The 26,180-nt window shown below is 46.6% G+C and overlaps 1 long non-coding RNA gene across 2 annotated transcripts; it reads left to right on the top strand.

The window, feature by feature from the left end:
* Positions 1-352: 352 nt before the first annotated feature.
* LOC123070963 (uncharacterized) lies at positions 353-5,322 on the top strand. Of its 2 annotated transcripts, none has more exons than XR_006434038.1 (7): positions 353-700; positions 813-1,038; positions 1,693-2,551; positions 2,640-3,443; positions 3,538-4,630; positions 4,710-4,801; positions 4,886-5,322. It is a non-coding gene; the product is annotated as an uncharacterized lncRNA (long non-coding RNA). The 2 variants fall into 2 exon arrangements; XR_006434039.1 differs by having other exon boundaries at positions 4,704-4,801.
* Positions 5,323-26,180: the final 20,858 nt, after the last annotated feature.

The following is a 26,180-nucleotide window of genomic DNA, read 5'->3' as shown; positions in this document are numbered from 1 at the left end:
CCCCCCCCCCCTAACTTGTATTTTTGTTGCATTAAGGCAACCTCATAGCTAAGTAAGGCTATAACTCAATGCAACACAACAAATATCATATCTAGATCTCCCCACCTAGATATTATTTGTGGATATGGTCTTTTCTTATTGATGCATGTGTTGCTACTTGTCGAGAGATGTTCATTATGGTGTATTTTGGCTGAATGATTTGCTTCTTGTTTCTATTATCATTAATGGTTGGCCATGCTATGGTAGGTTAATTAGCACCTTCTCTGAGGACGCGGTTGTTCTGCTCGCGAGCACAGATGAGCCCTTTATCCCCACGGTTCGACAGTGCTTGGGGATGCGTAGCGTGGAATAAGTGAGCCAGCTGATCGATCTTTTTTAATTCAGGATAGCAAGGGATACGGTATGGAGGTTTGCCGTACGCCGCGCCGGTGACGGAGGCCGCAGCTGGCGCCGTGACGGCAGATTCCCGGAGCCGTGGCCCGGGACGCTGTTGTACTCCTGATCCGTAGCTCAGGAACTGAGCACTCCGGTAAGCCGAGCTGTGGACCGTAGTAAATGAGGAAGCAGGCCAGGGCGGTGCTGTCTCCCACCTCTCTCCACGTTTTGTTGGATCGCCATTGACGCCCCGCGGAGGTCGGCGGTGCAGGGAAAACAGGGCGGCGACTGTCGGGCTGGAGTTCCTGATGCAAACTATTAGGAGGTAACACAAATCCCCCGCTCTCCCAACCCCATCTTCCCTTCCCTCTTTCTTCTTGTGGTTTCTGCATTGGATCTGTCTCTGAACCAAATTCAAAGAATTTGTTTGGTCGCAGCGCCGCGGTGATGGAAGAGGTCAACGACAACGAGCTACCAATGGAGCCGCTGCACTACCCCGCGGTGGCGGCAGGAGCCGAGGAGCTACGGCCAATGGGCACAGGTCGCGTTGACGACGAGATCTGTGTAGCTCGTGGAGCAGTTGCATCCGAGCAGGATAAGGAACCACAAGCATCTGAGCAATCAATTGGGCAGATGATCCAAAAACTCCGGCTGGACTCGCAGGTAATATACTGGTTAATTGTGTATGCATTGCAGATTGTTTGTCCCGATTTTAGTTGTACTTTGAATCCCATCAGCTGACGTGCGCGTAGGCTGGTCAGTTATGCAGTAACCTCTAGACACATAATTTCATAACATTGGAATGATTGTGTACAAATTTCTTTGCAACGATTGTGTGCTTTATTCGTGGCAAGTGATTTACGTAGTAGCATCAAGCCATCAAGGCATGATTAAGAGAAAGTAGTTCAGTCGATTAGATAGCGAAATTGAGCTGAAATCTTGAAATCATGGGACACCGAGATGCATAGTGTACTGAAAATCGAGCTTGGTCAATATGGTGAAAATAGGGTGAAAAGTAATGCAAAGAAATTTAATTTACACATATTGGGGAATATGAAAGTCAAGAAATAATTGAATTTGTAAGACATTAGGTTAGACATAATTAAACATGAGGGTATGTGACTAGGGTAGTGGATAACTAACATGCACAATAATGGATAAAACCATAATTCAGTTGGTATGCTTGTGAGAAGCATTTGTACTTCGGTTGTGGCTGGTGAAAATGAGGAACTAGATTACATCTTAATGTATGCATAGGGATCTTGTTCATGACACTAGAATGGATATGGCGTAACATATTGATTTATTGAAATACAGAGTTAGAATTGGAGCTGCTGCTCCAGGAAGGGTGCCTTGCCCTGGCTGACCCAGCGCCCTTGAGAAGGCAATACGGGGGTTCGGTGACAAACCATGCAACATTGTAATCGTGCCAGAACTGGGTACAAGCTTCGACAAGCTCGGGGAGGCCTATGATTTTTATTTGCAGGGTAAAGCAGGGGTGGAAACACACTAGATCATGCAGATGTGTGTACCCTACATTAATAAGACTGCTTCGATCGAAGGACAATGATTGGTACATAGCTGAGCATCGAGAACATCACAACCATTCACTGTCTCCAACATATGGGCAGACAATACACTGGCCTTCCCACAAGCACATTGATACATACAATGGAGATTTGGGGAGCAGCTGCGTCAGAACAATGTCAATCTAGCCAAAGTGCATAGCATAATAGGAAGCTTTTTGGTTCAATGGAAAAGGTGCCATTCACGAAAAGAGCTCTGAAATTTTTGTGTGAAAAAATCAGCAGAGAGCAAGCAGAGAATGATGTGAGGAAAACAATGGAGGTTTTTGCAGGTCTGGGTTCAACGGACCCACACTTCACTTACCGTGTGCAGGCAGACAAGGATGGTCGGATAACAACTCTGATGTGGGCAAATGGGAGCATTAGATTGCAGTACACCTTCTTTGGAGATGTTTTTACCTTCGATACAACATACAGAACAAATCTGTACAACATGCCGTTTGGTCTGTTTGTAGGAGTGAATAATCATTTCCAGAGCATCATCTTGGCTGGGATTTTGGTCCGTGATGAAAAAGTGGAGACTTTTGAGTGGGTTTCCACAGAATGCGTTAGGATGATGGCTGGAAGTGCACCAAAGACAATTCTAACAGGTCAGAACCCATATTTTAGAAAATGTCTGTGTGACAACTGTGTAAAAATGATGTTATTTTAGCTAATATCATATTTGGTGTTGTGCAGATCAAAACCGTGCGATGGAGGTTGCCATAAAAAATGTGATGCCTCAAACAGCACACCGATGGTGTAAGTGGCACGTGCTGAAAAAGGCGAAGGAATCACTCGGTTCATTGTACACCAAGAAGAGCGAGTTCACGGCACAGTTCCACAAGGTAGTAAATCACATGCTTACGATCGATGAATTCGAGGAAGCATGGAAGATACTGGTTGAGTAATATAATTTAAAGACGCATGACTACATGACTCGAACTGTATGAAATAAGACACAAGTGGGCGAAGCCATATTTCAAAGGTGTTTTCTGTGCTAAGATGACAAGCACCCAATGCAGTGAAAGTGCAAACCACATGCTGAAGAGCTATGTCCCACCTGGTTGTCTGATGCATATGTTTGTCAAAAAATACATGAGACTGCAGTTTGACAGGGAAGCTGAGGAGAACTACGAGGAGAAACGGACACGAATAGTAAGTCAACGTTTGGTAATTGCCACTAGTTTTGTAGTGCTGACCTCTACGTTTCAGGGTAGAACACTATACAAAGCAAACTTAGCTATTGACAGACATGCTGGTAAGATATAGACACGTGCTATGTTCGAGCAGTTTGGACATATACTCTATGAGTGCGGTGCATACCAAGTTGAGGAGCTTGAGAAAGGGAAACTGTATCTTGCGATTCATACAGAGGCTGCAAGGAGAGAAAAGTGGTGTAGGGTGTCATATAAGGTAAATGTTCTTGAAGGAGGTGAGGAATTCGATTGCGAGTGTGGGCAATTTGCACACATGAGACTCCTTTGTAGCCATGTTTTGAAGGTATTGTTAGTACACAAATCAAGCATGCGTTGCCAGATACATATATATTCTGTGAAGTATGTGGTAAACTAACTAACCAAATTGAACTGTGCAGGTGATGGATTTCATTCGTATTACAGAGATACCGCCGAAACACATTGTGAAGCGATGGACGAGGGACGCGTGTGATGTGCTGCCAGCCCATCTTACTCAATACCAGAGAGATCATGCACACAAAAATACAAGCACCAACAGCAGCTGCTGTGAGTGGGGGTGCAGGCATCGAGGCAGTGAATGATGATGCTACTTCTGGAAATGAGACTGGGAACAGACACACTGGTTTATTGGCGCCGAAGAAATGGAAAGAAATGGGGCGCCCAACAACCAGCCGGGAGAAGGCACCGTACGAGGGACTCAGCAAGCGGACAATGTTCTGCAGCATATGTCGGCAGCAGGGGCACAAGAGGACTACATGCCTGGACCGGGGAGATGCCCCGAAGCCTGTTTGTAAACCAGCAAGGTGCAAGAATTGTGGGATTGAAGGTCACAGACGGAACAACTGCCAGAAATTGGGTGATTTACGGATGATTGGCTTGTGAGGAGGTGCAGCAGACTATGTACTTAAGACAATAATTCTGTAGAGCTTAATGTGTGCAACTGTAGTTCCATGCTATAGAATTATAGGTACCACCATTTCTGAGCACTATGGTGGTGTGTATGCTTCTGAATTTTTGGGCAATAAGTTGGAGTTCATAATTGGAAAATATAATAAAAATGTACTGAGGTGAAGCATACTGAATTTTGAAGAACTACGGTAGTGTCTACATTCCTGAATTTTTGGGCAATAAGTTGGAGTTCATAATTGGAAAATATAATAAAAATGTACTGAGGTGAAGCATACTGAATTTTGAAGCACTACAGTAGTGTCTACATTTCTGAATTTTTGGGCAATTTGTTGATGTCCAGAATTTGAAAATTTTATAATTAAAGTTCTGCTTTTCTGAATTTGTATGCAATATGGTGATGCATACTGAATTTCTTAGCACGATGGTGGTGCCTATAATTCTATAGCATGGTGCACAGGCAGAGTCCTCTCTCAGAGTCTGACCATTTTTTTTGAAATGGGAGTCTGACCATTAGAAACACACTGTTCTTGCTGGATTGCAAAATCAGATCCATCTCAGAAGCTGGATGGAGTATCCGCAGAGGTTAGTCTCTTATGGATCTAATCTCGGTTTAACAAGCGTTGGAAGGAACTTCTTGCTTAAATCTATAGAATAGGTGCAGGTATCTGATGCATCTGAAAAGTTCACTCAACCAGCCTGACGGAGGAGAACTAGCTGCTAGTTCATCAAGGAGTGTCTGCAGTGGTTGGGCAGGTAAGACTGCGGGAGACGTAGGTTGCTAAGAATCCATAACCTGGTTTTACTACCAAATTGGTTGTGCTGATGACTTGCCTTCAGCGGACGGCGCGTGCAAACGAGGAACTGCAAGCGGAGAAGATAGGGGATGGATGTATATCGCGAGGAAGAAGATGGGTAGACTGGTGGTGGGTGCTGGTCCACAATAAATGGTTATCAGACGGCGTCGGCTCAGGATCCGCGCTATACCGGCCTAGTTCGCTAGTGCATGTCTGAGCCAAAGCCTACTTAGCTGACGGCGTATCAAGCCCGTTACGAGAGGCATGGGCCCTCATAACTGTTCACCTGGTGATATACGGGAATAATGCCTGGGCTTATACCGGATGGATTGGGGATCACGAGGATTGTAGGCGGGTAGGATACCAAGAGCGCCTGTGCTCGGGCACAGAAGATCACTTTCGCTTCTCTGATCTATATGCTCATATTACTCCCTCCTTCCCAAATTAGGATGCTTATCCAGAGATGTTCATATTAGTTTTGCTTCTTGTATTATTGGAGGTCTTATTGGTTGAATGTTTCATATTGTCGTAATACTTCCACAAAAGTCCATTAGTGGTGTATACAGTAGTCATGCAAGTTTGCATCTCTTGTCATAAATGGTTGGCCAAATTAGGAGTATTCTAGCTGTAATGCTCTTATTTGGAATAACTTGAATATTCTTGAAAATTCTTGTCTCCAAGACCTAATCATTATCCTCCTCTGTGATTTACTGCTGGAGAAGAGCTGGAGGAGCACACAATATTGTTGATACTGCTGATTCTCCAAACATTCCACGAGTGTGTTGTCCTATGTATGTTGCTCAGGTTCTCTTCTTTTGTGTTTACTACACTTCAAATATCTTAGATAGCAGATATTGAGATTAAGATGACATGATGATGATTGATTCTAGTTGAGCATCTCCTTGTTGGTTCTTAGCTTATTGTGGCATGATATTTATGTGGTAGTTTTCCAAGTATTTCCTGATGGCCTATGAGAAGCGTTTCCCAGTCATCCATTTGGACTGGTTCATTAAGCATGTTTCTCTCATCCAGGAACACCATTATGTATGGCTCCAGTACTTATGAGCAGATTTATGGTCCCCTGGGGTCATCTTGAATGTAAAGCTCTGTTCGGTTCACAGGAAATTTAAAGGAAACTTTGAAGGTAGGAATTCCACAGGGTTTTTCATCTTTGATGTGTTCGGATCAAAGGAATTGTGAATAGTGAAACATAGAAAAGTCTCCCTGTTCCTACAGATTCCAGAGGATCTGAAGCCCGATGTGATGGGCCATGCAACGGATTTATAAAGCAAATGTATGGATGGGCCGAGATAGAGAGAGAACAATGTGTAACCAAATAAAAAATTATAAGAAGTACTACTTGGTACTCCTGCAAACTTCTCTTTCCCTTGGCGGATTGCTACTCCTCCGAACGCCTCACTTAAAACTTTCTTTTGTTTTCTGGCTCCTCTGTTTCACGCCTGTAGTCATCCTCCATTCCTGCGGAGCTTTTTAATACTTTGTTTTGGATACCTTCGGTCCGAACGGGCCCTAAATTCTTTTTTCCCCTATTGTGCATTGTTATTTTAACAAATAGTCTCTTGTGTGCTCTGTGTACTACTGTCATGCTCCTTTTTGTCTGACTGTATTCCATTCCATGATGTCATTCCAACAATGCGTGAGTTAGAACATGTTTGGAATACGGTTATACTGCAAATGTGGTTAGGGATCAGTGAAACAAACAAAATGTAACTGTCAGTCTAGACATCATCTAGTGCAAGCATAGTGTGAAGAAGTAAGTCTGAGGGACAAATTCCAAACACCGCCGGCTATGCAATTCCATCCTCATTTCTTATATACTTTGAGCTCTTTTACGGTGATTGGCGTAGTACTCGGAGTACTATCCAGTACCGACCCCTCTGATTTTTATTAGCCGTCTGATTTGTTGGGGATTAAAAATTACTCCCTCCGTCCCAAAATTCTTGTCTTAAATTTGTCTAAATACGGATGTATTAAGTCACGTTTTAGTATTAGATGCATCCGTATCTAGGCAAATGTAAGACAAGAATTTTGGGACGGAGGGAATATGAAATTTAATTTGTTTAATCTGAGAAGGGCATAATGGTCCAGGATGAAATATTTCTTTTTGAACCAATCACCTCAACGACCAGAACCACGTCTAATCGATCTAGATTGAGGTCAAGTCATCGTCCTCGTCCCCTTCACTGTCCCCGACGCGCCCAATGAGAGGAATCAATTCACCGTCCTCGTCCACGTCCTCCTCCCCTTCACTGTCCTCGAGTGCTCGACAACAAGAAGAAGAACAAGGCACCACATTGCGCCGGCTGAATCGGCGGCGACGGGGGTGGTGCTATAATATGGAGGAACTCTACGCCAGCCTATCCCATCTCTTCCTGACTGCCATCTTAAAGAATGAATCAGGATTCGTAGCCTCCACTTCCTACTTAGTTTAGTTTACCATCATTGATTTAGGTTCCTGTATTGCATGCAATATAATTTAGGTTTTTTCTTAAAGTACTTGGTTGATGAACTTGGCCATCTGAAGGGACTGACTGTTCTGGTCTGATAGTCAATCCCGACTTGATTACGAGGCTTTTGGAGACTTTATTATTTTTATAGCACATACAGAACCAATAAGTACAATCTGCCATTTGTGCCATTTGTTGGGTTGAATCACCACCGCAACACTATTATTTTTGGATGTGGTATCATTTCTCATGAAACAAGCCAGACATACGAGTGGATGTTGCGGACCTTTTCTGATGCCATGGGACAGAAGCATTTGATGTCTGTGATCACGGACGGGGACCAGGCAATGCAGACATCAATCAGGGTGGTATGGCCTGACTCAAACCACATGTTGTATATATGGCACATTCAGTAGAACATTGTACGTCATCTGCATTATGACGAGGTAAAGGAGGAATTCAGATCTTTCATATATGATTCATCTTCCATTTAAGAGCATGAGAGAAAATGGATACAATTATTACAACGGAATAAAGTAATCGGTGAGGAGTCTTGGCTGCATCAGATGTATCAGATGATAAAGTTGTGGTGTGCTCCATATCTTGAGGAGCATTCTTTTCTAGGATTGATCAGTAATCAACAGAATGAGAGCTTGAACTCTGTGCTACATACACATCTTGAGGGTAAGATGACGTTGTTTCAAATGCTAGAGCACTATGCGTTGCCTTGCGACGCGACTCTTGAAAGAGGCTCCCCGAGACAATGAGGCCTGCAAAACAAGGCCTTGTAGTCCGTTCCATTTATAGAGGAAAATGCTTCAACACATTGCAAAAGTTTTCACTCCTATTGTGTTTAACTTGGTCTTATGGAGCATAAATGTTGTCAGCAAATGTGTGATTGAGAGGTTCTAGATGCATCAGAAGTTACCACCTATGTTGTGTCTAAGAAGAAAAGAATGGATGAAAAGTTCGAAGTGCCCAATGAGGAGCAGGAAGGTATTTTGCACATGATCAGTTGTTCTTGCCGTAAGGTGGAATGCGCAGGCACACCATGTTCCCACATATTTTACATATTGTGAATTTTACAAGAAGAAAGACTGCCTAGGTGTTGTGTTTCCACTAGGTGGACAATGAGTGTAAAATCTGCATACGTGCTGACCAAAAAGAGCGAGATGTATGACTATTCGGCAAGCCTGTAGAGGTACCGTCAGTTGTGAAATTTAGTCACCCATCATGTTTCAAGGCATGCGACTCTGATGAGGCATATCAGCGTCTAAAGATGTATTTAGATTCACAAGATGATAGGAAGGAATCAACTATTGAACAAGCTGACAACAAGGAATCAAGTAATGCTCAGAGTAACAACATTAGGTTTGGCCCATTGATGCCGCAATCGGCGAACCTTGACGGTGAAGGTTTTCATACGGTTCTGGATCATGTGCATGTGCCAGGCCGAGGTGCACCGAAGAAAAGGCTTCAGACGAAGATGAAGAAGACAAGATCATACGGTTAATGTGGCTATTGGAAGGGGCCAATTCACAATGGACGTACATGCATCCAATTGTTAGAGGTAGAAAAATATGACCAAGTTTAATTTTTTGCATGTGTTTTACTCATTTATATAGTGCATAGCATTAATTATATTATTCTGTGTGGGATCTCAAAGCAGAACTCTGATAGCTACAACTTTGTGCACACGGTCGGGGTGTACGGAATCGACCATGAACCTGATAGTGTCGTGTGAAGGAAATATGCCCTAGAGGCAATAATAAAGTTATTATTTATTTCCTTATATCATGATAAATGTTTATTATTCATGCTAGAATTGTATTAACCGGAAACATAATACATGTGTGAATACATAGACAAACAGAGTGTCACTAGTATGCCTCTACTTGACTAGCTCGTTGAATCAAAGATAGTCAAGTTTCCTAGCCATAGACATGAGTTGTCATTTGATTAACGGGATCACATCATTAGAGAATGATGTGATTGACTTGACCCATTCCGTTAGCATAGCACTTGATCATTTAGTTTGTTGCTATTGCTTTCTTCATGACTTATACATGTTCCTATGACTATGAGATTATGCAACTCCCGTTTACCGGAGGAACACTTTGTGTGCTACCAAAGTCACAACGTAACTGGGTGATTATAAAGGTGCTCTACAGGTGTCTCCGAAGGTACTTGTTGGGTTGGCATATTTCGAGATTAGGATTTGTCACTCCGATTGTCGGAGAGGTATCTCTGGGCCCTCTCGGTAATGCACATCACTTAAGCCTTGCAAGCATTGCAACTAATGAGTTAGTTGCGGGATGATGTATTACAGAATGAGTAAAGAGACTTGCCGGTAACGAGATTCAAACTAGGTATTGAGATACCGACGATCGAATCTCGGGCAAGTAACATACCGATGACAAAGGGAACAACGTATGTTGTTATGCGGTCTGACCGATAAAGATCTCTAGAATATTGGCGAGCCAATATGAGCCTCCGGTTCCACTATTGGTTATTGGACCGGAGACCTGTCTCGGTCATGTCTACATAGTTCCGAACCCGTAGGGTCCGCACGCTGAAAGTTTCGATGACAGTTATATTATGAGTTTATGAAGTTTTGATGTACCGAAGGAGTTCGGAGTTCCCTGGATGAGATTGGGGACATGAACAAGGAGTCTCGAAATGGTCGAGACGTAACAAGATTGATATATTGGACAACTATATTCGGACATCGGAAAGGTTCCGAGTGATTCGGGTATTTTTTCGGAGTACCAGAGAGTTACGGGAATACCGTATTGGGCCTTATTGGGCCATACGGGAAAGAAGGAAAAGGGCCTCAAGGGTGGCCCGCATGCCTCCCCTTGGTCTGGTCCGAATTGGACTAGGGAAGGGGGGCCGCCCCCTTCCTTCCTTCTCCTTTTCCCTCATCTTTCCTATTCCATATGGGGAGGTGGAATCCTACTAGGACTAGGGAGTCCTAGTAGGACTCCACACTTGGCGCGCCCCCTCCTAGGGCCGGCCTCCTCCTCCCTTGCTCCTTTATATACGGGGGCAGGGGGCACCCCAGAGACACAACAATTGATCTGTTTGATCTCTTAACCGTGTGCGGTGCCCCCCTCCACCATAGTCCACCTCGATAATACTGTAGCGGTGCTTAGGCGAAGCCCTGCGTCGGTAGAACATCGACATCGTCACCATGCCGTCGTGCTGATGAAACTCTCCCTCAACACTCAGCTGGATCGGAGTTCGAGGGACGTCATCGGGCTGAACGTGTGCTGAACTCGGAGGTGCTGTGCATTCGGTACTTGATCGATCGGATCGTGAAGACGTATGACTACATCAACCGCGTTGTGATAACGCTTCCGCTTTTGGTCTACGAGGGTACGTGGACAACACTCTCCCCTCTCGTTGCTATGCATCACCATGATCTTGCGTGTGCGTAGGAAAATTTTGAAATTACTACGTTCCCCAACAGTGGCATCCGAGCCTGGTTTTATGCGTTGATGTTATGCATGAGTAGAACACAAGTGAGTTGTGGGCGATATAAGTCATACTGCTTACCAACATGTCATACTTTGGTTCGGCGGTGTTGTTGGATGAAGCGGCCCAGACCGACATTACGCATATGCTTACGCGAGACTGGTTCTACCGACGTGCTTTGCACCGGTGGCTGGCGGGTGCCAGTTTCTCCAAACTTTATTTGGACCGAGTATGGCTACACACGGTCCTTGCGAAGGTTAAAACAGCACCAACTTGACAAACTATCGTTGTGGTTTTGATGCGTAGGTAGGAACGGTTCTTGCTAAGCCCGTAGCAGCCACGTAAAACTTGCAACAAAAAAGTACAGGACGTCTAACTTGTTTTTGCAGGGCATGTTGTGATGTGATATGGTCAAGACATGATGCTAAATTTTATTGTATGAGATGATCATGTTTTGTAACCGAGTTATCGGCAACTGGTAGGAGCCATATGGTTGTCGCTTTATTGTATGCAATGCAATCGCGCTGTAATGCTTTACTTTGTCACTAAGCGGTAGCGATAGTCGTGGAAGCATAAGATTGGCGAGACGACAACGATGCTACGATGGAGATCAAGGTGTCGCGCCGGTGACGATGGTGATCATGACGGTACTTCGGAGATGGAGATCACAAGTACAAGATGATGATGGCCATATCATATCACTTATATTGATTGCATGTGATGTTTATCTTTTATGCATCTTATCTTGCTTTGATTGACGGTAGCATTATAAGATGATCCCTCACTAAATTATCAAAGTATAAGTGTTCTCCCTGAGTATGCACCGTTGCAAAAGTTCTTCGTGCTGAGACACCACGTGATGATCGAGTGTGATAGGCTCTACGTTCAAATACAACGGGTGCAAAACAGTTGCACACGCGGAATACTCAGGTTAAACTTGACGAGCCTAGCATATAATAGATATGGCCTCGGAACACGGAGACCGAAAGGTCGAGCATGAATCATATAGTAGATATGATCAACATATTGATGTTCACCATTGATACTACTCCATCTCACGTGATGATCGGACATGGTTTAAGTTGATTTGGATCACGTGATCACTTAGAGGATTAGAGAGATATCTTTCTATGTGGGAGTTCTTAAGTAATATGATTAATTGAACTTAAATTTATCATGAACTTAGTACCTGATAGTATCTTTCTTGTCTATGTTTGATTGTAGATAGATGGCTCATGCTGTTGTTCCATTGAATTTTAATGCGTTCCTTGAGAAAGCAAAGTTGAAAGATGATGGTAGCAATTACACAGACTGGGTCCGTAACTTGAGGATTATCCTCATTGCTGCGCAGAAGAATTACATCCTGGAAGCATCGCTAAGTGCCAAGCCTGTTGCAGGAGCAACACCAGATGTTATGAACGTCTGGCAGAGCAAAGCTGATGACTACTCGATAGTTCAGTGTGCCATGCTTTACGGCTTAGAACCGGGTCTTCAACGAGTTTTGAACATCATGGAGCATATGAGATGTTCCAGGAGTTGAAGTTAATATTTCAAGCAAATGTCCGGATTGAGAGATATGAAGTCTCCAATAAGTTCTATAGCTGCAAGATGGAGGAGAACAGTTCTGTCAGTGAACATATACTCAAAATGCCTAGGTATAATAATCACTTGACTCAATTGGGAGTTAATCTTCCAGATGATTGCGTCATTGACAGAATTCTTCAATCACTGCCACCAAGCTACAAAGCTTCGTGATGAACTATAATATGCAAGGGATGAACAAGACTATTCCCGAGCTCTTCGCGATGCTAAAGCTGCGGAGGTAGAAATCAAGAAGGAGCATCAAGTGTTGATGGTCAACAAGACCACTGTTTCAAGAAAAGGGCAAAGGGAAGAAGAAGGGAACTTCAAGAAGAACAGCAAGCAAGTTGCTACTCAAGGAGAAGAACCCAAGCCTGGACCTAAGCCTGAACTGAGTGCTTCTACTGCAAAGGGACTGGTCACTGGAAGTGGAACTGCCCCAAGTATTTGGCGGATAAGAAGGATGGCAAAGTGAACAAAGGTATATTTGATATACGGATTATTGATGTGTATTTTACTAGTGTTCGTAGCAACCCCCCGGTATTTGATACTGGTTCAGTTGCTAAGAGTAGTAACTCGAAACGGGAGTTGCAGAATGAACAGAGACTAGTTAAGGGTGAAGTGACGATGTGTGTTGGAAGTGGTTCCAAGATTGATATGATCATCATCGCACACTCCCTATACTTTCAGGATTAGTGTTGAACCTAAATAAGTGTTATTTGGTGTTTGCATTAAGCATGACTATGATTTGATCATGTTTATTGCAATATGGTTATTCATTTAAGTAAGAGAATAAATTGTTGTTCTGTTTACATATATGGTTACACACCCAATGAAAATGGTTCATTGGATCTCGATCGTAGTGGTACACATATTCATAATATTGAAACCAAAAGATGCAAAGTTAATAATGAAGTGCAACTTATTTGTGGCATGCCGTTTAGGTCATATGGTGTAAAAGCGATGAAGAAACTCCATGTTGATGGACTTATTGTGAATCACTTGATGCTTTGCGAACCATGCCTCATGGGCAAGATGAACTAAGACTCCGTTTCCGGAACAATGCAAGCAAGCAACAGATTTGTTGGAAATCATGCATACTGATGTATGTGGTCGATGAATATTGAAGCTCGCGGCAGGTATCATTATTTTCTGATCTTCCAGATGATGAGCAAGAGGATATGAGTATATCTACTTGATGAAACACAAGTCTGAAACATTTGAACAAGTTTCAAAGAATTTCAGAGTGAAGTGGAGAATCATCGTACAAATAAAAGTTTCCTAACGATATGATTCAGAAGTAAAATTTATTTGAGTTACGAGTTTGGCTTTAGTTAAAACAATGGCGCACTAATGGCCACTAATGGCCTTACTAAAGGCCTACTAATGGCGCACCTAATTTTCCCACTAATGGCGCATCAGCTGGTGCGCCATTAGTAGCACGCCATTAGTATATTTTACTAATGGCGCACCACTGGTGCGCCATTAGTATCTGGTATACTAATGGCGCACCTCAGATGCGCCATTAGTATATACAACAGTGCGCCATTAGTATGCCTCCCAGGGGGCCATGTATACCCAGGTGCTTTGGCATACTAATGGCGCACAACAACATGATGCGCCATTAGTAAGTTTGGCATACTAATGGCGCACTGTTTAGTGATGCACCATTAGTATCCTTTGGCATACTAATGGCGCACTATGATGTGATGCGCCATTAGTATGAATATTAGGTTTTTTTTTTTAATTTTCTGTTTTTTGCACAGGTTACAAAATGTATAATTGGACAAAATATAGACAGCACACATCAACAACAGATTCATCGAATAAAATAGAAGATTAGTCTCTGAATACAATTCATCATTTTAGTCTCCGAATACAATTCATCATATTAGTCTCCGAATTGAAAAGACCGAACAAAGATAGAACATTATATTACAAGTCTCGAGACCGCGAGTTTGTCTTCACATTACAAGTCGATATCGATCATCTAAACTACCATCACATAGAAGAGAGCTGCGGTCATCACGATGAGCATCATCACGATGAAACTCGTCTTCATCCGGTTCCTCCAACGCTACCTCCCCTCTCCCGCTAGATAGCGGGCGTATCTAGATTCGGCCTCGGCCCTAGTGGTGTACCCTTTGTAACTGTTACCGCTGAATCGGTGAACCTGTCTCCGACACTCCTCCCAGTCGTTGTAGACTCCGGGAACCTTACCCTTGTACACGACATACCACGGCATCGCTATGCAGTAGCCAAACGAAACGTTAGTACCAATTCACAGACAATACATAAGCAATATATAAGTATGCAACAGAACGATCGGAAGAGAAAAGCAAAACATTAATAGCATCGATTACATCTAAGTTGAACGACTCTCGAAACCAAAGAGACATACTACAAGTTCATTAAAGTTTAATTACAACATGAGCCAATCGATGTTTCAGAACTAGACACAACATCACTGTTTTCGACTCGACTCAAGGGACCGGAGCGTGGATGAAGCCGCCGTCTATCGTGGGAGTCATGAAACAACGGGCGTTGTCAGCCTGCATTTGTAGGATTGTGTCGATGTCACTGTTGGACGGTTGATTTCTGAGGTTGAACTGCCCCGAGGTACGAAGGACATCTTGATGGATGATTTCTGCAAACTCCGACTAGATGCGAAAGAATTCTTGTCTGATGTCCGCGTCCTGGATTGCCGACACGCTCGTGGCCCAATCTTTGAGTCTACTCGGTAGCAGAAGTTGATGATGGTCCCGTACGATCGCCCGCATGTGATGGATGGCGTAGTAGGCACCCTTCTGACCTCCAGTTGGCTGCTTGACGCAGCAGAACGTCGTATTGTGGGAGAACACGTGCTTGCCGTACTTACGAATAGGCCTGGTGAAGGTGCCTCCAGATTTGACGTAGCCGGGGAGAACATCATCAAGAACCTTCTTGACATTTGTGTAGTCTACGTTCGACTGACGGTCCGGGTCAAAATATGTGGCCATGGAATATTTGGGGCTTAGGAGGATGAGCGTGCAACGTGTGTCACTGCAGAAAACATGGAATGTTAAAAGAAAAACAATCGAAATCTAAGAATTCATATGTTACGGGGCGGTTGAGGGGAGGACTTACTCGGGAAAGTAAGGCAGGAGGAAGTTATCCTTATCTTGGTTTGCCAAAATGACGCCTTCGAGGTAAGAACTCGCGACTTGCCGGTCCCCAGTGCTGCCCAAGATCTTGGCACGCATGTAGAAGGGGTCGACTATCACGATGTCCGGGGTCTTGTCGCGAATGATCCGCATCTCCATACTCAGCGAAAATAGCCGAACGAAGGTGTAGTGCAGCGGATGAAGGTTCAACATAGCGTGGATGTCATCAAACCGCAGGACGATCGTACCCCCGATGGAGTTATCCACAAAGCCCTTGCCCTCTGGCACCTTGGCCGCGAAAACCGGGTATGCCACATCCTTCTCTCCGAGACGCCGCTTCTCCAAAGAAAGAACACTGTCATGCAGACTCCGCATAGCACCGGTTGCAGCATCGAGCATATTTCTCGGTAGCATCGGCCTACCCGCCACATGCACCCTCCTCGAGATATCCTCAGGTGAAGGTGGCCCGTCCTGAGCACGGATCGTACTCGGTGCCGGCTGGCCCGCACCCTTGTTAGTCTTTCTTTTGCGTGCCTTCTTCTTCTCCTGTAATGGGACCGAGTTCTGCTCACAGACCGCCTTCTTGAGTGTGTTGGGGCTGATAATATTTCGCACCTCGCCTATCTGAGGCTCGGTGAAGTCGGCAGCTGGAGGCGTCTCCTGAGAGCTGAACGGCAGACGACGCCTGTTGCAACTTGGCTTCTCCGCGGTACGAGCTAGATCGCGCACATCTTTTGTTGGGTTGGGTTCTTGAGAAGGAGGCCCCATGAAGTCGCCACCGTACCCATGATCGGCAAAGTACTGATCGACGTTGGCAAATGTATCGTCGTCGTCGTCGTTCTGATCCTGTGCCATATGCATGTTTGGATCCAGTGGCATAGGGATGTCCGGCACCGTTGCGGTGGTCTTGCCATGGGGCCGACTTGGCGCCGGCACGACTGGCGGTGTTGTCTTTGGGGTGGTGTCCCCCGCCCCCAAACGAATCTGGCTCTTCGGCCAAAGCAGGGGCCAGCTCAGGCAGGCGCTGAGGGTCATCACGTCATCATCGTCGGCCCCGACGGGTCGAATCGGAGGTAACAACTCGTCGCAGCCTGGCAGCACCCGAACCAGTTGAACCCTAAACAAGTTGGGTGGCATCTGGGTACCGTGGAACAAGGGGTTGCCCGGTTGAACGATTTTGCCCTTGGCGACATCGACCAACTCGTTGTTCACGAAGTGCAGGAGAGTGCACGGAACATCGGCGGCGCCCTGCGAAAACATGTAGGGCGTCAGGGATGCCCAGTCAAAGGCAAGGAGATGAAGTCCTCGGCCGAGAGAGGCTTAATTAGTTACCATGATGATGGCGTCGAGCTCGGCTAATGTCGAGGCACCGCCAACGGCGGGCGTGCAGTTGATGGAGGGGCCGCTTGCTGCAGAGGTGCCGGCGGCGTACACCCGGGTGCATTAAGCTCCCGTGCCGGCGTCGGAGACACCAATGCCGCCTCCGCCGGAGACACCAATGGCCCCGCCATCGCGTTCTGCGAGTTGCTGGCCGTGAAGCTAGGAATCGGGGGCGGCCCCTGTTGGCCGCCCGCAATCCACGCACTAATCCCCTGGATCAAGGTAGGCACAATGGCGGTGATCGTCGCTCCGAGTTGTTGTTGCACTTGCTCTTGGACAATCTCCGGAATCCGCGCCACCTGTGCCCTGAGTTCTTGAACCTCGCGCGCCTGGCTTTCCGAGCTGGTCTTTTTCTCCTTTCGCCCACCAGTGTTATAGTATGACGACCATTTTGTCGACAAGCCTTTGCCGCCACACGACCAGCTGACGTCGGCTTACTGAGCTTATCCTTGTTCTTCATTACATTCAACGCCCTATTTAGAGTGGTGTCCCAAGGGTTGCTCTTAGTCGACCCCGCGCTACTGCTTTCAGTCGCCTGCGGAAGGAATGTGAACCATTTAGAAATTTGGCTTCATTAATTAGAATGCAACCATATGGAGCTAATTACGCGGGGGTGTATTCCTTACCAGAACAAGCTCAAGCTCCCTGGTCTTCGGATCCGTGGTAAGCTCCTTTGTTTTCGGGTCCTTCTTGTACCGGGCCCTGACAAAGTTCCTGGTCTGCTTGTCACCGTATTTATCGAAGAGGGGCGGTAGGCCTTGCTCGGCACGGTCCGCCTCCTCCTTGTCCCATATAGGCTCCGCCACTCTGTAACCGCCGGGACCGAGTGTGTGTTCCCCTAAGTTCAGCTCCCGCATTTCTTTCCCCCACTTACTTGATTCGGAGCTTGCGGTGCTCGAGCAATTGATCTTGAAGTCGTTGTAGTCATCTTCGGTGATCGAAGGATTTTTCTCCTTGATCTTCTCATAACTCTCACCTTTCTCGATCATTCTCTTCACATTGCTTTTCCAAGTAGACAGGGCTGTGCTCATCTTCGTGAGGGCAGCACTGTTCACTTTATTCCCTTTGAGGCTTGTGTTTTCAAATTCAGCGGGGAACTTGTATCGTTTGTGCAGCTTCGTGAAGAGGAGGTTGCGCAAATTCCCTCGGTCAGGATGCCTGAGGTTCTTGGTGTTGATCGAGACGGTGCTCTGGAGAATGCACCCGAGCTGAAGTGAGTACCCCTTGACTATTCGTTCGGGCGCCGTTGGATTCCCGTCGGAGTCCACTTCAGTAACTTCCTCCTTGAGGGTGCGGAGCACGGTCGGGCGCCGGTCCTTCCGTTGCCTCTTCGGTTGGCTGCCATCTGTGCGTGCGCCGCCATCATCAGTGGTGGCATCCTCGGCGGCACCATCAGTGGTGGCATCAGTGGGGTCATCCTCGGCGGTACCATCAGTGGTCTCAGGATCGGTGGGGAAGGCGGCGGCCTCATACAAGTGAGGTTGTTCCTCCATCTCCTGGGACAGCTCCCAGAATGCCTTGACGCCCGAACCCCGGCCTCATCGTTGTTGGCCATGTTTCTCTCTAAATAGGAACAAAGTTTGGTCAAAAAGTTGGTTATTGTCAAGGAACAAGATCTCTAAGTTGACCAAATAACCTAATTCTCGAGGAATGTCGCCAAAAAGTTGGTTATTGTCAAGGAACAATTGAGAGATGTTTGTGATATTGCCTAGGTGTTTTGGGATAGAACTTGTTAGTGTGTTGTTGCTAAGGTCCAAGTCCACGTTCTCAGGGTAACCTAGTTCTTGAGGGGTGTGTCTAGAAAGTTGGTTGCTGCAAAGATACAAGGTTGTGAGTTTGGTCAAATTGCCTATGATGTTTGTGATATTGCCTTGGATCTTGAAGGCACTGTTGCATGATGCCTTCCTAACCCCCTTCTTCTTGTCTCCTCTCACTATCTCTCTCACACACATGGCAAGCAAGGGTGTCTGAGTGCGTGAAAAAAAATACTAAACTAATCCAACCACTAAAGCAAATTAATTTTTACTTCGGTTGAGAATCGGGCACCTTCTAGGTCAAGAAAATTGGGCATGACCTTTGCTAATTTTCTTGACCTAGGAGTGCCCCATTTCTCAACCGAAACGGAAATTAATCAACGTTTCAGGAGAAAGGGGTTATTTTAGAAGATCACAAGTAGCAGCAGCATCACTTGACAAAATCACAACTAGCAGCAGCAACTCGCAGATAGCAACAGCAGCATCACTTGACAAGTTTCAGACCACATAAATAGCACAAGTGACATGAAAATTCACTTGTAGTGTACTGATAGCACAAGTGACATGAAAATTCCTTTTACCGTCAAAAAACTACTAATAGCACAAGTGACATGAGAATTCAGGAGTAGGAGATCACAAAGGCCATGTCATGCTTGGCAATATTTGTTTACTGAAACTAAATGAACATTTTACTGTCAATAAAAATGTTTTACATATCCTGCAGACAAGTGCAACCACCGATAGAGGAGTTTCAGCTGTTTCTTTGAACATTTTACTGTCATCACTTACTGAACCTTTTACATATGCACAGGTTTTAGCTAATTTGAACATTTCACAAGGAATGCCATCACTTACTGAACCTTTTACATATCTTGCAGACAAGTGCAACCACCGGTAGAGGAGTTTCAGCTGAGATGGCTCACGTATGGAACAAGTGAAGCACTACTCCCTGATCACGGCGTTGTTGTGCTAAATTAAGACACATGTGCTCTGCCATTTCTCAGTACCAATGGTTGATCATAATGCTTTCTTTTGCTTTAAAACTGCGTGTGGAGGACCAATGGCGCCCTCTTGCTACACATTGTCCCCAGATGTATCATGGATTCAGGGGCTACAGCCTAACCTGTTAAAATGTTTTATTGCTGAAGTTATTATCTGGTCTTAGTATTACATCTTATAGTAAACAGGAGATGGCACCATCATCGTGATTTTGAGTGAAATGCACTTGCAACCTAACTGGAGATGGTACCATCCTTGTGATTTGAGTGAAATGCACTTGCAACCAAAAGGCCGAAAGGCAGGCCGGTTTGCTCTTCTATGAAAATGGCACACCTTTTCATGGCATATTGTACGAAAGACATAACTATGGGGGTTTTACATATCTGTTTCTTTGAACATTTTACTGTCAATAAAAATGATGTACTGCTGCTTTCAGTTAATTCAAATTAGCTAAAACGTTTTACTGTCAAATAGTGCTAATGTTTACTCTATGAAATAAACTACTCCTCCTCTCTTCTCTTCTTCAGTTAATTAGGAATAGTTTTAGAGGTAACTAACTGAAACTATTTATCATGTTGACAACAGTAGCATGTGGACCTATCATGGGGATTCCACTAAAAATGCCACTTGCAAATACAGAAACAGAACTGAATTGTTTTCTTTATTTTTATACCAACTATGGGAAGCACATAATACCAATGCTTACAAAAAAGAAATCTGTGTGCTCAACAAAACTTAGGCATTGATCCTATCACTCATCGTGCCAGAGAGAGAGAGGGGGGGTCTGACCTGCTGCTGTGCGTCCGAGGCACGGTGCGTGGGAGGTTTGCCGGTGATGGATGTCGCCTGCCTGCCGGTGACGGATGCCGCCTGCCTAGATGCAAATGGGGGTTGAGTGAGTCATAGCAGGCCAGGGGAAGGTACATGAATGGAGAGAGAGAGAGAGAGGCTTACTGACCTGCTGCTGTCCGGCGGCGGCTGGTCCAGATCCAGGAGCCTCTGTGGCCGTGGTGAGAGGGCGAGGCGGAGGTGAAGAGCGGGATGGGGCGCGGGGAGGATGCCGGGGAGTGGGGCGCGGGGAGGATGTCGGGGCGGCGGGGCGGGGTCGAGGCGGCGTCGGGGCGGCGTTGGGGCGGCGGGGCAGCGTCGAGGCGGCGGGGCAGTGGCGTCGGGAGAGGAGAGGGGAAGGGGATCGAGGGCGAGGGCGAGGGAGAGAGAGGGGATAGGGAGGGGCCGGGGAGGGAATATGGATGGGGCCGGGCACAATACTAATGGCGCACCACCCTCGGTGCGCCATAAGTACATCCATACTAATGGCGCACCTCACCGTGGTGCGCCATTAGTATTTTTTTTCTTATAGCAATGGCACAATACTAATGGCGCACCACCCCTCGGTGCGCCATAAGTACATCCATACTAATGGCGCACCTCACCGTGGTGCGCCATTAGTATTTTTTTATAAGACAGTAATAATTTTTTAAACTAGTTTAAATCATAACAGTAATATTTTTTTATAAGACAGTAACAGTAATATTTTTTTATAAGACAGTAATAATTTTTTAAAAAATATAATCAAACAGTAATGCCGGTGGAGCGGGGGAGGGTTCGCGGGGTGCGGGGGTCGGCGGCGGCAGTTGAGTAGGGGAGGGGTGCGGGGGGTCGGCGGCGGCGGTTGAGTAGGGGAGGGGTGCGGGGGGTCGGCGGCGGTGGTTGAGTAGGGGAGGGGTGCGGGGGTCGGCGGCGGCGGTTGAGTAGGGGAGGGGTGAGGGGGGTCGGCGGCGGCGGTTGAGTAGGGGAATCGAGGGTGCGGGGGGTCGGCGGCGGCGGCCGGTGGACCGGGGGTGCTCGGCGGCGAGGGGGACCGGATCTGGCGAGGTGGGATAGCGATCGAGATGGAGGGGGATCGAGATCGAGTGTCCATGAAATTTAAAAATATTCATGATAGTTCAAAAAGTGCCCATGAAATACAATCGAGAAATGAAGGCTACGATTTAAATACAATCGATCTTAGCTAGCTATCTGTTCACAATCTTCTTGCCCTTCTTTTTCGCAAATGGAGTTCTTCTATGGAACGGACGTCCTTTAGGTAGGGTGGTCCTGCTTCTTCTTGTGGTGTATGCTGCTACTTCATCATCGTTGTCATGTTCGATCCTCGGGTCGCCGTACTTGTCGAAGTCTTGCTCATTGGCTACTCCATCCATTCCGATGATCTTCCTTTTGCCTCTCCTCACGACAACACGACTGGGCTTTGACGGGTCGGTAATGAAGAAGCATTGGTCCACTTGGGAAGCCAGTACCCATGGCTCATTTTTCGCGGTGACGTTTGCGCCCGCGGTCTTGGATTTGGCTTCGGGTATAACCATGGTGGTGAAATACCAGTCTTCTTTTAGGACGCTCTTGGCCCATCTGACACGGAACATCGGGACCTTCTCTCCAGCGTAGCTCAGCTCCCAGATCTCCTCGATCCTTCCGTAGTATCTGTCCTTGTCGTTACCGGTGTAGGATTCCATCGTTACCCCGGAGTTCTGATAACCATCGCTCTTCATGTCCTTGGCCTCGGTGTAGAATGTGTAGCCGTTGATATCGTACGCCTCATAGGTCATCAGGTTGTGCTCGGCGCCCTGTGACAAGGCGAATATGAGTTGTTCTTCCGCGGAAGAATCCTCATGTAAAGGGTACGACAGAAGCTTCTGCTTGAACCAACGCGTGAAACATGAGTTGTGCTCTTTGAGTATATCTCCGTCCGTCCTCTGTTGGCCTCGGTCATTGTACGTCTTCTTAATAAAGGTTTTGTGCTCTACCACCCAAGGATCGACCACGTCTATGTGTTGTAGCGCGACTAGGTTTGCTCTTTCAAAGTCGGCGAGTCGACCCTCGAAGTCGACATGCATTTCGCGACGACCCTCACGGTGACCCCATCCAGCGAGCCTGCCGAGGTGCCTGTTGACGGGCAGACCAACGGGGTTCTCGATGCCTAGATAATTCATGCAGTAGGAGATGCACTCTTCGGTCAGAAAGCCCCTGGCTATGCTTCCCTCTGGACGTGACATGTTGCGAACGTATCCTTTGATGACACCATTCATCCTTTCGAATGGCATCATGCTGTGCAGGAACGTCGGCCCGAGTTGGATGATATCGTCCACGATATGGACCAGCAGATGCACCATAACGTCGAAGAATGCGGGCGGGAAGTACATCTCAAGCTCGCATAGTATCACCACGATCTCTTCCTGTAGCCTTCTGAGTTGCCTCACGCCAACAGACTTCCGAGAGATGACGTCGAAAAAGTTGCATAGGCCAAATAGGGTTTCACGAACGTGCGCGTCCATGATCCCACGGATTGCAACTGGAAGTATCTGCGTCATCAGCACGTGACATTCGTGAGACTTCATCCCGCTGAACTTCTGCTTCGCTGGGTCTAGGTATCTGCTTATCTTCCCCGCGTAACCGTAAGGAAGTTTTACTCCTACGAGGCAGGTGAAAAACTGCTCGATCTCCTCCTGACTTAGAGTGAAGCATGCGGGAGGGTAGTCATTTCCGGTCTTCTTGGCCTTCTTGCCTTTGCGACGACTTTCCGTGTCCTGCTTCGCCTCATCATCATCATCATCATCATCATCATGATCATCATATATAGCGTGAAGCTCCTGCCTGATGCCCATTGATTTCAAGTCTGCCCTTGCTTTCGGCCCATCTTTGGTCCTCTCTGGCATGTTGAGCAGGGTACCAAGCAGACTCTCGCACACGTTCTTCGTGATATGCATGACATCAAGGCTGTGAGGCACACGGTGGATCTTCCAGTACGGCAAGTCCCAGAAAACAGACCTCGTTTTCCATACCTCCAGCAGCGGCTCTGGCGCCTTTCGCTTCTTTCCCGGCTCTGGCGCCTTTTGCTTCTTTCCCGGCAGTGGGCAGTCTTTCCAATTTTTCAACAGCTCGTCTATTTCCTCGCCGCTCCTCGTACGCGGGCGTCCTCGGGGTTCGGTTTCACCATCGAACAGATCCTTGCGTTTTCTCCACGGGTCATCGTCGCGAAGCCACCTTCGATGTCCCATGAACACGGTTTTCGAAGACCCGGGATCTCTATCTAGCTGGCGATACGTTGTGTCATCCATGCACCTGACGCATCCAGAAAATCCGTGGACCACCTGCCCCGCGACATATCCGTAACCGAGATAGTCGTGCACCGTCGTGAGCAGCGCGGCTCTCATAGGGAAATATTCTTTCTCTGCGGCGTCCCACGTATTGGCTGGCGTTTTCCACAGCGTGTCAAGCTCCTCTTTCAGCAGCCCCAGATACAGATTGATGTCGTTCCCTGGTTGTTTCGGTCCTTCAATTAGCATACTCATGTGAATGTACTTCCTCTTCATGCACAACCAGGGGGGAAGGTTGTACATCCACACAAACACAGGCCAGGTGCTATGTGTGCTTCTCTGGCTGCCAAACGGATTGACTCCATCGGTGCTCGCGCCCAGCACGATGTTCCTTGGATCGTTCCCAAATTCTGGGTCTTCGAAGTTCAACGCTTGCCACTGGCTCGCATCCTTAGGGTGACTCAGCATCTTGTCTTTTTTATCTATCTCCGGATCATTTGCGTCATCTTCTCGCTTCTTCTCCTCCCTATCCGCGTGCCAACGCAGGAGCTTTGCTACCTTAGGGTCCGCGAAATACCGCTGCAGACGAGGAGTGATCGGAAAGTACCACACCACTTTTCGAGGAGCTTTCTTCCTCTTCTTGTATCGAGTGACGCCGCACACCGGACATATGGTAGACTCCGCGTGCTCGTCCCGATAAATGATGCAATTGTTCATGCACACATGGTATTTCACGTGCGGTAAATCCAGAGGACACACGATTTTCTTCGCCTCCTCCAAACTGGTCGGGCACTTGTTCCCCTCGGGAAGACGTTCGTGCCAGAATGACATGTTCTCGTCGAAGCATGCGTCGGTCATTTTGTGTTTTACCTTCATCTCCAGAGCCATGAGCGTTACTTTCAGGCGGGTATCCTCGGGCCTGCATCCTTCATACAATGGAGTAACCGCGTCTAACTCAAGTTGATCCATCTTGGCTTTCTCTCGGGCGGCAGCTCTTGCGTTATCCGTCTGCTTGAGAAGCAGCTCTTGAATATGAGGGTCCTGCACCCAGCCCATCGATGGTCCAGCGTCGTCTGCTCCGCCGGCATCATCATCTTCATGATCATGCCCGTCGTCTGCTCCGGCATCTTCCTCATCATCATGTCCTGCATCTTCTACATGATGACTGTGTACAGCATCACCGTCGTGATCATCTCCTGGGGATTCTTCGTCTTCTCGCCCGCCCGAGCCGCGGTGGTTGTCTTGCTGCCCTTCCTCATTTCTTGCCCGGCCCCCATGGACGACTTCGTAGTCATCTTCATCACCTTGCCACCGATAGCCATCCATGAAACCACGCAAGAGCAGGTGGTCCCGCACCTGCCCGGATTCCGGGTCCGCAATAAGGCTCTTCAGCTTGCATCTTCGACACGGACATCTTATCTCCGTCTCGTTCTTTTGAAGCATCTCGGCCTTCGCGGACCTCAAAAACCTATTCACGATGCCTTCGGTCATCATGCGGACCATGGTCGCCTGCGGGGTAGAGCAAAACGATATTTTAGAACCAAGAAAAAATTTGGCATGACTTTCCCTAAAAATAGGACCAAAAAGAATGCTTAATGCCAAAATTCTCGCCGAAACGGAAATGAATCAACATTCCGGCAAAATATTGGCAACTATCGCATTTCAAATACCGGTACACCTCCAAACACAAACACATATGCAACACCACAAACATATGCAACACCACGAACATACATAGATCTAGCTAGGCCATAAAAAGTGCATGTGCACATTGTTGTAGGGAGAACAACATAAATATAGCTTCCCCCCTTACTTACCTATCAAAACAAGGTAATTTAACCACTTAAATTGAATGAATCTATGGTGGAAATGAGGTGAAAAAGAGGAGGCACCCGAGACAAGGAGGAGGTGGAGAGAATGAAGTGGGGAGAAAGTGAGTGTGGGTAGGAGAGGCTGTCCAAAATATCTTGTTGCTGCCCACTTACTAATGGCGCACCAACCTAAATGCGCCATTAGTAATCCAGGTTACTAATGGCGCACCTTCTGGTGGTGCGCCATTAGTAGTTTTGCAAAAAAAAATAGCTAATGGCGCACTGTCCCACACTACGCCATTACTAGTTTGAACTAGTAATGGCGCACGGTTGAACAGTGCGCCATTAGTAGTTTTGCAAAAAAGGGAATGAAAAATATAATAAAAAAAACAACATTAGTGGCGCACTTTCCAACAGGTGCGCCATTACTAGTTACAACTAGTAATGGTGCACTGTGTCCGGATGCGCCATTAGTATGTTTGGACAGGCGCAGTAGTTCAAAAAAAATATTTGATACTAATGGCGCACCTTGGGCCAGGTGCGCCATTAGTAGTTTAAACTCTAATGGCGTATCGTAAGGAGGTGCGCCATTAGTATATACTAATGGCGCACCGCTTGTCTGGTGCGCCATTAC

Source organism: Triticum aestivum, chromosome 1A (genome assembly GCF_018294505.1).
Source record: "Triticum aestivum cultivar Chinese Spring chromosome 1A, IWGSC CS RefSeq v2.1, whole genome shotgun sequence".
Classification (NCBI taxonomy): Eukaryota; Viridiplantae; Streptophyta; class Magnoliopsida; order Poales; family Poaceae; genus Triticum; species Triticum aestivum.
The sequence above is the reverse complement of the archived record's forward strand: the minus strand, read 5'-3'. Positions and strand labels throughout refer to the sequence as shown.